The 12,997-nt window shown below is 40.8% G+C and overlaps 1 long non-coding RNA gene across 1 annotated transcript in view; it reads left to right on the plus strand.

Moving 5' to 3' along the window:
* Positions 1–12,997, plus strand: part of LOC112987655 (uncharacterized) — a 174,648-nt gene that overhangs the window by 93,775 nt on the left and 67,876 nt on the right. The window contains exons 2-3 of the long non-coding RNA XR_010391472.1: positions 5,293–5,388; positions 9,838–9,916. This is a non-coding gene — a long non-coding RNA (uncharacterized LOC112987655). The remainder of the gene's footprint in view (positions 1–5,292; positions 5,389–9,837; positions 9,917–12,997) is intronic.

Here is a 12,997-nt window from a genome sequence, read left to right on the forward strand (position 1 = left end):
AGCTGGAATGTGCTGTCTTCCAGCAATCCCCAGCTGGAAATTGTTTCCTACCTGGGGAAATTACACCTGGATAGAGATAAATAGAACTATTAATGACAATGTCCTATTGATAAAAGCATGACTCTTCTGAAAAATAATGAGGGAAAAGCTTTTCATATGTATTCTGCATAAGGAAAAGAAATTAGACTTGGCAAGCATCAGTGGGGTGAGGAGCCTCTCCAGGACGTTAGCACAAGAAATGTCACTGGCATGCCTGCTGGCCAAGTTTCTAACAAACCAGGTGGGCTGGCATTTGGTATCATGGCACAGAATGGACTGGTTTGATTGACAAAACTGTAGAGAATAAGAAAAGGGGATTCTGAAATGGCATGATCACCGACGGCAGCCACCGCAGAATACCTGCAAAGCAGCATTAACATGCAGGCGCTGCACACTGCGCCTGGTGGGCCGGTCTGCGCCGCCACGGAGGAGTCTGCAGAGCTGAACGGCTCTGGTCTGGCATCTGCAGGACCAAAGGGCTGACAGAGACAAGAATGATACTGTTAATAGAAAAATGAGGCTGTGACTTCTCTGTTAAAGCCTAGGGATGTGAGGCATTGTTTGATGCCCACTAGAGTGGGGAAGAGTCTTCAGTAGAGGAAAAGAGATCTCAGAAAGGGAGAGGCAATAAACAGAGGACCAATATTTACATCATGTTCTTCCAGATTATTTACTATATTATTGCATAAGTTTATTTACCTAATGCTGTCTTATACCAAATGGATTGTTTCATTCCTTCTTGAAAAGTGGTTTATTGTGATATTCAGACAAGTTGCCCACAGGAATGCCTTCTAAAAGCATTGAAGCTACTATTACTTTGTATATTCGGTGCTGGAGGCCTTCAGCAGCTCTTGTTGAGGATGATCTCATTCCCTTTTTGCCTGTTGTAGGGCTCTGGTTTTAGGCAATGCTTTAGCCAATACTGTTGATAAACATAAGGAGGAAGTTTAAATCCATATACACAGGAGAATGAATATGTTCATTTGTTTAACTGGCAACATGTGGTAACTTCTTTTCCTTATTCAATAACCACAAGATTCAGTAACACAGTAAGTATGAGTAATTGTCTGTTAGGTATTTAGAATATATTAGTTTGTGCCTTTAGGATGGACCTCAACGGCAGATGTCTGTAAATTTTACTGCTACAAAATCAGCATATAGAGACTTTGACTCAGTCTCCTTCCTGTGTTCTCCTTTGCTTCCAGTGTGATAGTAATTTATTCCTTGCCATATGCTAGTAGCAATTAAAAAATTCCATAAATACTGGCAAAACAGGATAGTACGTTGGGGAGTAAAAGCAAAAAGCCAAGGCTATCCATTACTCTGGAGGCTGCTAGCCTTTATTTTTTATGTCCTTACTAAAATATAGTAGTAGCCATATCACCCCGTTCTGTTTGCATCTGGGTAGAAATCCCTCCCTTTTTTGCTAGATGATATCTGTAGTGTTTCAGATTTCAGATCTGTCCTAGATTTTGACAGTTACCATTACCACAGTTCACTCATCCAGAGGCAATTCACCTGCTCTGAGCACTTTTCCCCTTCTTAGCACTGCAAATACACCGGAGGAAGGATGCTAACTTCACTGGTGGTTTCATAGAATAATTTAGGTTAGGAGTGAACTGTAGAGGTCACCTAGTCCAGCTCTTGCTCAAAGCAGGTCCAACTAGATAACGTTGCTCCAGGTCTTGTCCAGTCATGTTTTAATATCTCCAAGGATGGAGACTCCTGGGCCCCTCATGGTGAAATTTCTTTCCTTGTATTTAATCAGAATTTCCCGTGTTGGAGGTTGGACTCAGATGACCAAACAAGTCTCCTGTACTCATTCAGCACCAACAGCTGCTTGTTCTTCAAACAGCAACTGATTTTGCTGCCTCCTTTTCATGGGAGAGGGCAACTGTGCAACCACGTTTGTCAAAAAAAGTCTTTGGCCTCTAATGAAACTTTCTCTGTAAGAGTTGGTTGATTGTGAAGCTCTTTGGAAGGCTTTGAAAAGGTCATAGCCTCAATCCTCAGCTCTGAGGAGAATGTCAGAAGGCTTTAAAGGGTCATTTGATATCCAGCAAAACACTAGGCAATACAGCTACATACTTTTAACTTGTCTTGGGGAAATATTTTTTCTAAGCTGCAAAAATGTTGTATTTATGCTTTTAATGAATGCTGTATTATTAAGTTCTGACATTAAACACCTTCATGTCAGTTTGAAGGCACTGAACTTTTCTATTCATATAATAAAAGAAGGGAAGGGAGTGCTTAGCAGGTCTTACAGCTCATTTTTTCCATACTATCATGTAATTTGCTGGACTGTGGTTAATATTGAACTGATCAAAACTTTCAATGGATGAAACTAAAGACATGGGAACTCAATGATTTTAAACTACACTAGCTACATGTATAATCTGTTCTTCACAGTGTAAAGGGAAAAGCTTTTATGTTAGTGACCAAACTTCTCAATTAAAATATCTTCTGCTGCTATAACAGGAAAAGGAATGGTGTTCTTGATGACTCCCACGGAGCTACCCAACTCTGGCACACAACTGTGCAAACAAAGCTTTACCAAAACAAAAACAAAACAAAAAAGGAAAAACAAACAAGGATTTTCAACTGATCGTGACTTGGGTAATCAATATTTAGAAAGTGCACAGAAGTGACCCACAGTGTAGATTGAGGCAAAATAAGTTTAAATGCATTGAATAGCACAATCCTAGAAAAATGAAGCATTGTTCGTCTTGAGATTACTTGAATCTGCCAAATAACTTCAGCTCGGAAAAGATGTTAAGGGCAGGATGAAGGGAAGAATGCAGCGAGTCAGCATTTGGGGCACTCCGACGCCTGCGTAACGTGCTGACTGCGCAGGCTTTCGGCACTCTTCCGCTCCTCCGCTGGGACCGTTTCCCGCTGGGTAAATAAACAGGCACAGTTCTGGGCCCCGCTTCCCACCCCCACGGTGTTTTAGCTAATTCTAACTCAAGCACAAGCTGGTCTACTTTGTGTGAACTGCTTGGGGCTGTCTTCACCCAGAGAATGAGCCCAGGTATATAGTGAGAGTTCTCACTGAGACGTGGGAGATTCAATTTATAGTTTCTGCTCCAGTAAATGTTTGATTGCCCAAGAAAAATGGAAAGATTATAATCCCTTAAAGTTGCAAAAATGATGATTAGAGCTCTTTTGTAAAGGTGGAAGCGCTCCTCAGGCGTTCAGGATTCGGTCTCCTCAGGCAGCGAAAGGAGTCGTCCTGAGATTGGTTTAAGCTGTGTATCTGTCTCATTTTAAAATAATCCTTCGAGGTGAGTCATGCTCTCTTCAGCTCCCAGCATAACTTCACTCCGCAAGTAGAAAAAAAGAAACCCGGCAAAAACTCGCACTCCCTTTCTCCTCCTCCTCACACTAGTCTCCTCACAAACTTTGGAGGACCATTTCTTGCTGGCCATTGGCTCTAACTTTTCCCAACTGCTCTCCCAAAGACAGGCTGGCAATTAGCCTTTGCCTCTCGCCTTTGTGTTTTAGGCTAATTACCAAAGTGGTCTGTGTGGCTGTTTCACAGGGACTGACGTGGGTTGAGACAACAGGCAGGCTTCAGGCTCAGACACAAACGGCAGCGACAGGTTTCCCCACTCCCCGCCTGGGCCGGTTCTGTAGATCACCCGGCCACAGAAACTCATCCCCGGTCTCTAGGTCCCGCGGGCCTAAATGCCGTGCCAGGGACTGAGGAAGACTGCTGCCTCGGCAGTTCTGGCATTTCCTTCCTTGTTAGTTCCTCAAATGAACTTTTCATGATTTGTACCTTTCTCTAGACTACCAAATACAATTTTTTAGTTTTTCATTTTGGAGGAATTTTTTTTCAAAGCAAATTGTGTTTGATTGACATAGATTTCTCCCTCCTCTTCTGTCTGTCTAGCTGCTAAGCTGGAAATGGGAAAGTCGCACAGCCCTAATCAGTTAGTTACACGGTGATAAGCACTAGGTATCGTCCTTGTTCAAAAGGTGGGATTTTCATACTAATGGCTTCACCTGCTGGAAAACAATTCTGTTTTGGTGTTGTCAGATACAGGGACATTACCCCATGCTAAAGAAAAGCCCTTTCAGTCCCACAGTAGCCCTTCCTATTAGCGAAGAATTGGCATTTTTATCATTATCATGAGAGGTTTTGCTTCTGAGCCTGTTTTGAATATCACAAAAAAGAAAAGCAAAATCAGTTACTCTAGTCAGTTATAGGCAGGGTAGTTTACATCAACATTATTAGAAAAAACAATTGCTTCCAATTATTACCATTTTCCAAAAATGAACAGGGGTTTTGTCTTGCGTGGCTAATTCAGGCTGCTGCCAGAGTGCCCTCTGATGAATACATCTTTTGAATCTTAATAGCTATGGATGGACTCTCCTGGCAGTCACTAGTAAAATAATTAGAGGAGTTGGACATATTAAATCTAAATTAGTAATTTGAATAAAAGCCTTTTTCTCTTCATGAGAGAAATAAACAATATATGAAATGTATTACATTTTTGCACTTTAAAACATCTGGCAAGACCATCTTATAGTATGTATAGAGCTTGTCTCGAATTTGTGGCTTGTAGTGGTAAATAAATAACGGGCATTCTATAAATCCTGTAGCTGTCATTTCCACGTAGTGTTATTTTAGACTGAGCTGTTATCATGATGAAGGTCTGATTCTTAAATATTTTGGAGGAGTTGTTTAGATACCTTTATGATTGCAGTTTGAAAACAGCTTTTACATTTTTCTGTATTATATTTTTAAGAATATACAATAACATGATATATAGTTTATTTGCAGACTGAAAATGCCTTGGTGATGTCTGAGTAGCTCTTGTGGGAGATGATGTTCAGGAGATAGATATGTTCAGTATGGGGTATGTTCAGTTGCCATGGTTATTTCATGAAAATATATGTTTAGTTAGTTAAGTCCTTGTACAGTTTAACTTGCACAATAAATAAAAATACATGGTTGCAAAACTTGTCATATGAAACAAAAGCTTCATAATCCTAGGTCTTAGGATAATAAATTCAGACCAAAATATATATTACGCACAGATACACAGAAGCAACAGCAGCTAAGGTAACAATATTAATCTTTTTTATTTAAACAGCAAAACAGGTCAGAAATGCAAAACGGGTGAGAAATAAATGAGTTTCTAGAAGCAGAAGTGATGATGTGAAATCTGAATTTTGGAAATCATTTTGTGGCATTCAGAATTAGGAATGATGAACCAGGACCTCATCCCCTCTCTTTTTTTGTAGCACTGCAAGAGACAGCAGGAGGATGGACTAAAGCACCAGGGAAGTGACCGTTCTGGCTGTGCCAGTGAGCACTTAGAACTAGCTGTTCAGCTGAAGGTAATTTCTCACATGATCTCTCAAATCTTTACTGACTGTTTTTATTTCTGTTTGAGCACTGAGTAACCGTGATAACCAAATGTGAATGATGGCCGAAAGGGAAATAAAACTTTGACTAATTATTTTTTGCTAGTAACTGTTTATAGACAACATTACCTTTACTAGATTGTCTGACAGAATGCATTAACATGAAATACATTTGCTTATGAGCCCCTATTTATAATGCCTGGGACTTTCACGTGGTCTAAAGGAGTAAGGCAATCCATTAAATGCCACAAAAGAGACAGCCTTCATCCTTTTCTGCTCCCTTGAAATCCCTCTCCATTTCAGCATTCAATAGAATTTAATGTTCGAAGTGTTTATGTGTATGGAAGCCAAAGTCACCGTGGCCTGTGAACAGAACTCATTTTTTTCTGGATCATGAGAAATTTGATTTTCAGCAATGATGGTTTTTTTCTGATTTGGAAAGGTTTGACCAAACACGAGTTCACAGAGTGTGGTGATCTGCCCTGTGAAGGGGAAGGGGTTCTCCTGACAAGCAATCAGATGGTATCTGGAAAAGCTCAAAGAAATTACTGGGAAAAATGTTGAATATAAGTTGGCTTCTGTGAGGTATTAAGTCTACCACAGGTATTACAGAATGAAAAACAAATTTTCAAGGGGAGGATCAAAACAAAAGTGCGAAAGAGCCTGTTACTGGAATAAAGAGAAAGGTAGGTGATCTCAGCAAATTGAGGGTGGAAATTAAACTTAAATTGACAAACAACATAAGTAGACAATGATTATTGTATAAAATAATACAAAAATACAGTGTGCCGTGGAGGTGCAGTGGAATTTTAAATTGGCTACAAATATACTATGGAAGAACCTAATAATCTCAATTTTTTAGTTTTTATTTTTTACCATTGGACATTTTAAATGCAGAGGTAGCATCTCAACTATCAGATAATGTAAAACAGACTAAAAGTATATTGTTTATAGATTGGATGTGTAAAAATGAATGTGATGGGCATTTGATACCACCTGAGTGCAGTGCAATGTGAGCAGCAAGGTGTAACTCTGGGAGAGAAGGGATTGGATTGTGTTAGTGATTTCAAATCCAATATCAATTCTAGAGCAAAGGACCATGTGTGAATTCTGGTGATAATGTGGATAATGATTCTGTCAAGGCAAATGCACACGCTGACCGATATAAATGACTTATCAAGGCCTTGTGAATAATGTCCTAGTGATGAGCCATAAATCAAAGTGCAATCATCAGTCCATCTGTAGAAGGAGACCTAGAATAGTTTAGTTGTAACCCTCAGGTTGGTACACATATTAATATAACAAATAATGAGGCTGCCAACTTTAAGTAGGGGTTTGCTTTGGATAAACACTCTGTTAGAGTTTGGGCAGGCCGAATGGTAAAGCCAGCTGACAGATTTGTCTGTCACTTGAGTAATATCTCATTCAGTGCATTAGGACAACTGGCAGTCGACTGCAGGTCAATGTGATGAATAATATATGTTTCTAACAAGAATCCTGTTCAGTTATCATTTTGTTAATATAATTATTATCTACTAATTGGGTTAATACAGTGCTCAAGAATCCTGGTCATCAACAAGGATGGTTTTGGTTTTGCTGCAGAAACAGACAGGGCAAAAGGGTGCTCTCTGTATCAGGCAGTTGGCAACCTAAATCCAAGACGAGGCACTGGACAGACAGACAACAGAAAAAATGAGGCAGTTTTGGTTTGTTAGATAAGCAACGGTTTCAGGACACTAGAAGACTAATCATTGTTGGTTTTTTGTCAGTGTCTCAGAAGAGAAGAATGTTAAAGCAGGTTTTGGAGGGGGATGATGCATTACCTGGGCAGATGTTTATGGAAGCTCCTCTCAGTTGTCGTAGCGTGGGAAGGGAAGATGCCCACAGGTATTTTTTATTCTTCCTGCTTAAGGAATGAAGTCTTATGAAGTCTCACTTTAAGTATGGGGTGGGGGAAGTTGTCTGTCCAATTGGCTGACTTGAACTAAATTTAACAAAAATATACGATTCTCAAAAATAGGAAGTTCCAAAGATGTCATGAACGTAGGCACAAGTGCTAGAAAGGGCTGAAGCCGACCCTCCTGCCCCGGGGGATTTTTCCCCCTCCGCTCAGTAGAAAGAAGTCCTGAGGAGGAGGATTTCCAAGCAAGGCTTCTGCCTTATTAAACACCAGAGAATCCAAGCACACAATTTACATCTATAGAAACCAGGGTTCACCAGTTCCAGGGCTCATTCATGCATTCACTTGTTCCTGTTATTAATTTTCCCAGTGGCATTTATTTCACTGTAGTTTCATGGCTGTACAAGATGTGTTTCATCTACAGCCAAGCTGTGAAAACCTGAACTTTCTATTTATTCCTTATTTTATTGTATCACATAGACAAAAATGAATTTTTCACTGAAGTCAATTTTGCCATAAGGCAAAAGTAGCTTTATCTTTCCCACTTCCTCCCATCTTATTTTACCAAACTGTAATTTTGTCTGTGCAAGATAAGAGGTAGCAATAAAATACTCTGACAATAATCACATCCTTGTGTTTTGGTGCTTGGAGCTGAGCTGTCTCCTTTGGCATCCTTTATAGTCCAACTAGTCCAGTGGAGCAGCTGCACAGGAGTAACAGCCAGGCCAGTTTTCCGTCCTTCCTTCCTGTGTTCGGTGGCTCCCAGGGTTGGATTCCCAGAGAAGGAGCCTGTATGTAAATCAAATTGTTCTGAAATCTCTTTTTAATAGTTCCTGGACTACAGACATTACTATCTGGCAGATACTTCTGCAGAGTAGTCCTCCTCACCCAAACTCTCTCTTGGTCTTGCACCCTGGAGCAGCCTCACAGAGACTGAAACAGGGTTTGTGACAGGAACTGTGGAAATGAAGCTCTAAAAACCTAACTAAAAGCAAACAGAAAACAAAAACAGGTGTTAGGATTTTTGAAAATTAACTGTTTGTTACAAATTGTTGTGTATAGGCGATCTTCTAAAAATAAAATGTGTTAATGCAGACAGCAAATAAATGTTCCTGCAAATAGATTTTGTTTTAAAATACCTATTATTTTCCTTGCATTTATGTTTTTATTATGGAAGAAGATTTCTGTTGCCTTTGAGGTTACTGCATTGAGAAAATTACCAGCTAGGCACTATAATTACTTTAGGAGAGAACCAAATAAGACTGCTTCACATTATTTAGACAATTTGATTACTCTTACTCATGATTTCAGAATGTGATAATCTAAGTGTTGCTTTAACTTGAGTGCTCAACCATCCTCCACAGTGATTTGTACAAACAAACGAAATGTCAGATTGAAAAGTTCCAGATTTAGATCTCCTGAAGCTCCATGTTGCTGCCCTTTGTTAGAGACGCTCCGTAAACCTCTTTGCTAGCTAATGTCGGCTATTACAGTTCTGAGTAAACCATAACGTTTCTGCATTGTCTCTAAATTTAAGCCAAGATCACTTGACTTCTATGCAACAATAGACCTTACAAGAAAAATGGTCTTAACATTAACCATGTACACAAAAATACCTGCAGTACTTTTTTGTCTTCTGGGGAAAAATATGAATTTAGCTAATACGATCCATACGATCTCAAAAAGAGAGTCCTTAGACCTTGCTCCTCAGGGGAATGTGAATTAGCATCCTAGCAGTGAAATAAATGGCTGCATATCAAAACATTACAATGAAACATGGAACTGGGAGTCTGGGAAAATGCTGTTCTGCAGTTAGCAAATCTGAACAAGAAGAAAGGGCTTGGAAGCAAACAAGGCAGTTATAACGATTTATGGCTAAGAGGATCAGATGCATCTTTTCGAAACAGATAGCCTGGTATTCATAACAGGGTGAGGCAGTGAAATATGCCCCATCGCAAGTATAGAGGACATCTATATACAATACGAAAGAACAAAAGACATTTGATTATTCATCTGTCATTGTAAAAAGAGTCCACATTTGCTGTGAAAAATGTTCATGTCAATACATGACTGTGTTTGTTTTTTTGGACTCAGATTTCTACACTTCCTCCCTTCCCTAATGGAATGGAGCACTGGACTTCATCCAGAGACTAATAGGATGAGCCTGACTCTTGTTTACCATTCCTAAGTGTGGGTCTTGAACTCTTTTTGAGCATTTAAAACTGAGAAAGTGTTGTGAAATGAGGCCCCAAGCCTCGCCTACCTATAGTACATCTAGTTTGCATGAAAACAAGTGTAATATTTCAAATGCTGGCTACCAAGTAGACAAGACAGACAAATATATTTTAACTAGATTTCTTTTTATTTTACTTGGAGGCCAGGGGAAGAGACATCCATTGTTTATTCCGCTCCGCTCTCAAGAGGGTTTTCATACTGACAGATATTTGGAATTCCAGGTGTAGGACAGAGCTATTTGTGTTAAAACTGTCTTTTGTCCAATGTAAATTGTGGTGTAATTCCAGGAGTAACTGCAGTTCCTAGCACATCGTTGCAACAGGATGTTGCTGTCTACCTAGCGACGCTTCAGACTAGCAGTATTGAGTAAGTATCCAGAAAAGCTGTATAAGCTCTCAAGTGTAATGCGCGCTTGACCTCTCTGCCTCCAGAAATGAAATATATCGAGTTTAGATCCCTGTGTCCCGTTCTTTCGTATAGCTAATTAACCGCACTGAGCTTTGGCTGCTTAGCTTCACTAGCGCACAGCAGACTAGGAGAGGAGGTTGTGCGCGGGCTCTGTGGCGGGGTGGTGATCAGATATTTTCAAGGTCAGGCAATAGAATAACAAATCAGCAATATCCATATTTTTATTGAGCAGAAGTGAAACACTGCTGCTTGCTAAAGGAGAGAATGACGAGGGACCGAGATGGCAGTTGCAGTTCCAGGTTCTAGTCTATTCCTACTTTATGGATTGAAATTTTTCTATAGTTATTTTTTGCAGCGCATGCTCCGTGCTTGGAGCCCCCGGGCCAGGCAGCCTTTGCACTCGCCCGTCGAGGCCGCCCCTGCCCTGCGAGATCCCAGGCAGCGCCGGGAGCCGGACGCGCTGGCGGGGCCAGACGCAGGGAGCGAGTGGAGACGCGGCGAGTCGATGCAAGGCAGGGCGCTCGGTGGCTGAGGGCAGGAGGAGAGAAGTTTGATAGGCAGTTTGATGAGCAGTTGAGCTGAAGAGGCTCTTTCGTAATGGGGTTATAAGACGGTGGTTGTAAATACAGACGTAAATCAGTAGAGAGATAGAAGCTAAAGATCAAAGCAAAGAGCAGGGATTGAGGGAGTATGGGAAGATAGATATGGGAGGGAAAACAAGTTAAAATGAATAGATATCAAGGAGTTAGGCACTGTCGATCTGTGATAAATAAACAAGGTTCAAGGCTTATTGAAACTGAGAAATCATTAATTTCAAATTTCTCGTATGTAATGCAAATACACCGACACCTGTGTGTGAGACATTTTGCTACCAAGTTGCCTCTTAGGACTGAGTATCTGAAACTGGATGGGATTTGTCTTACAGAAGTTCAGACGCTGTGTGACATATTAGGTGAATTAATATGCACAACATTACATCCTCTCTCGAAATTAATAAACAGCACATTCATTTCTTTCCTGCTAATTGAATGTTTAACTTGTTTGTCTAAGGCCAGTGATAGGTCAATAAGAGGTTAGCAATATATATTGCTTGTTTTCTCCTGAGCCCTGAACCATTGCTGAGTTTCATATTTCCTCCAGCCTGTCTCTTTGCAGTACTATTTTGCAGCCAGATGAAAGAGATTCTTTCATTATTAAACAAAAGGGCAAGTAAAGAGTTAGGAAACTGATAATTATACACAAAATCTTTCCCCAAGGGCAAAAGAAAAAAAAAATCAATGTGTTGCAGTTTTTCTAATATATTTAGTGACTTTTAATGGTAAGAAAATTAGTATACATATTTTCTTTTCAGGACTTAAGTATGGTTGGAGTTTATAGCTAAAGGATACTTGCTCTTTATATCATTCTTATGGCTGGCTAGGGCACCTGAACAATGGGAAATGGGGAAATGGCTTAGCACAGTTAAAAAAAATTGGATAGCTATAGACATATATCTAGGCTGCTTTGTTTGAAAGCTGGATTTGTTATTGGTGTTTGAACTTCTCATTTGCCTAAGCTGGAAATTCTTGAAGACCAACAAGCAGAGAGCCTCAGTAAAGAGCACCAGAGTAGCAGTAGGTAGGAACTAGCCCTGAATTTTTCAGGTGGTTTTGGCACGGAGGTTGGAGATTCTTATCACTGCAGTCCCGGCCCCTAAGGGACCCTTGTTTTCTTAGGCATTGCCAGGAGCCAGTGGAGAATCCTTTTTGCTGGCAGAATATGAACTGCCCTCTGGTTCACATCATCCTCTCTTCATTGACTACGTTACGTAAGCTATAAGTAAGTTTAGACCCATGTCTCCGATTCTGGCGGGAGATGCCTCCTCTTGCTTGATGGCAAACCTGTTATGGTACTTAGCAGGGTAGAGGCAGAATAGTTGCCTGGAGGAATTTTGGGAGAAAGTGGGTCAGTGTCAATTCAAAGTAGTGAAGTGCTTCGTAAAGACATCAGGGAGAGTCTCTCTTAAATACGTTTCATATGAAGGCACTTGAATTAACTGCAGGGGAAGATTCAGAATGGACAGGATTAGCATGGCTCCACGAACACATCTCCCGGATGGAGAGCAGGGAGCCTGCTGAAACTTTCTTTTTCTCACTCCTGCTAAGGCAAGGAGAAAAGTCACAGTGATCATTTAGGGACCTGCCCTGGCTCAGCAGCCCTCTCGCTCTCAATCGTCATTCAAGGAGCAAGGCTTCTAGCAGCATGGCAATAATTTCCCTCCTCTCTTCCTTAGACCTGCTTTGGAGTATTACCTCGGTGCTTGTGCTGCAGGTGAACAAACCTTTCTCTCCCTTTGGATAATCCTTTTTATGAGTGGCACAGAGGAAGTCAAGGAAGTATTATTTGTTCTACATTTCTGTGGTATCAGACGAGAGCACTTTTGTGACCTGGAGGGATACTCTCTTTTGAGCCACCTCTGTTCACTATCTGTACCTTGAGCGTGGAGACTAAGCCAGTATAAGCCAGCTTTGAATTAATAATCCTTTCATATCCTCTTTCCTTGCTCCTCCACTGTCTGCCAATATTGTCTCTTGGCTTCTCTGCCAGTACATGAAGTTATGCTACTGTATTGCTAGCTCCAGACTCTGATCTTTGCACTCCCTAATTCCTTCCAACATCCATTTCACCCATTCTATTTGGTCTTGCATTTTTCCCTCCTACCGTTAGAAACTCATCCCTTCTTCTTTCTCTTGCAAGAGAAAGAACCTTATTTTTATCCTTTCCTTTACTTAGCCATAATTCCATCAGTTCCCTAGAAAAGGCAGCATCTATAGAGCCTGGGCTGATGTAGGAGAATGAGCAGAGGGCCCTGGACTCTGCCCTGGAGGCCAGCACACGTTGTTCAGGGGGAAACTGCAGGAGGTACTTGTGCTCAGGAATGGGCAGATGGAGGTGTCTACAGGAAGAGAAAGTGTACCTGGGTATTCTGACTTAAAGAAGTGAAGTTTGCCTGAAGTTTGACAGCTGCCTGGAGGAATGGAGGGACATGGTGGGCACCGT

The sequence above is a fragment of the Dromaius novaehollandiae genome, chromosome 13 (assembly GCF_036370855.1).
Source record: "Dromaius novaehollandiae isolate bDroNov1 chromosome 13, bDroNov1.hap1, whole genome shotgun sequence".
Classification (NCBI taxonomy): Eukaryota; Metazoa; Chordata; class Aves; order Casuariiformes; family Dromaiidae; genus Dromaius; species Dromaius novaehollandiae.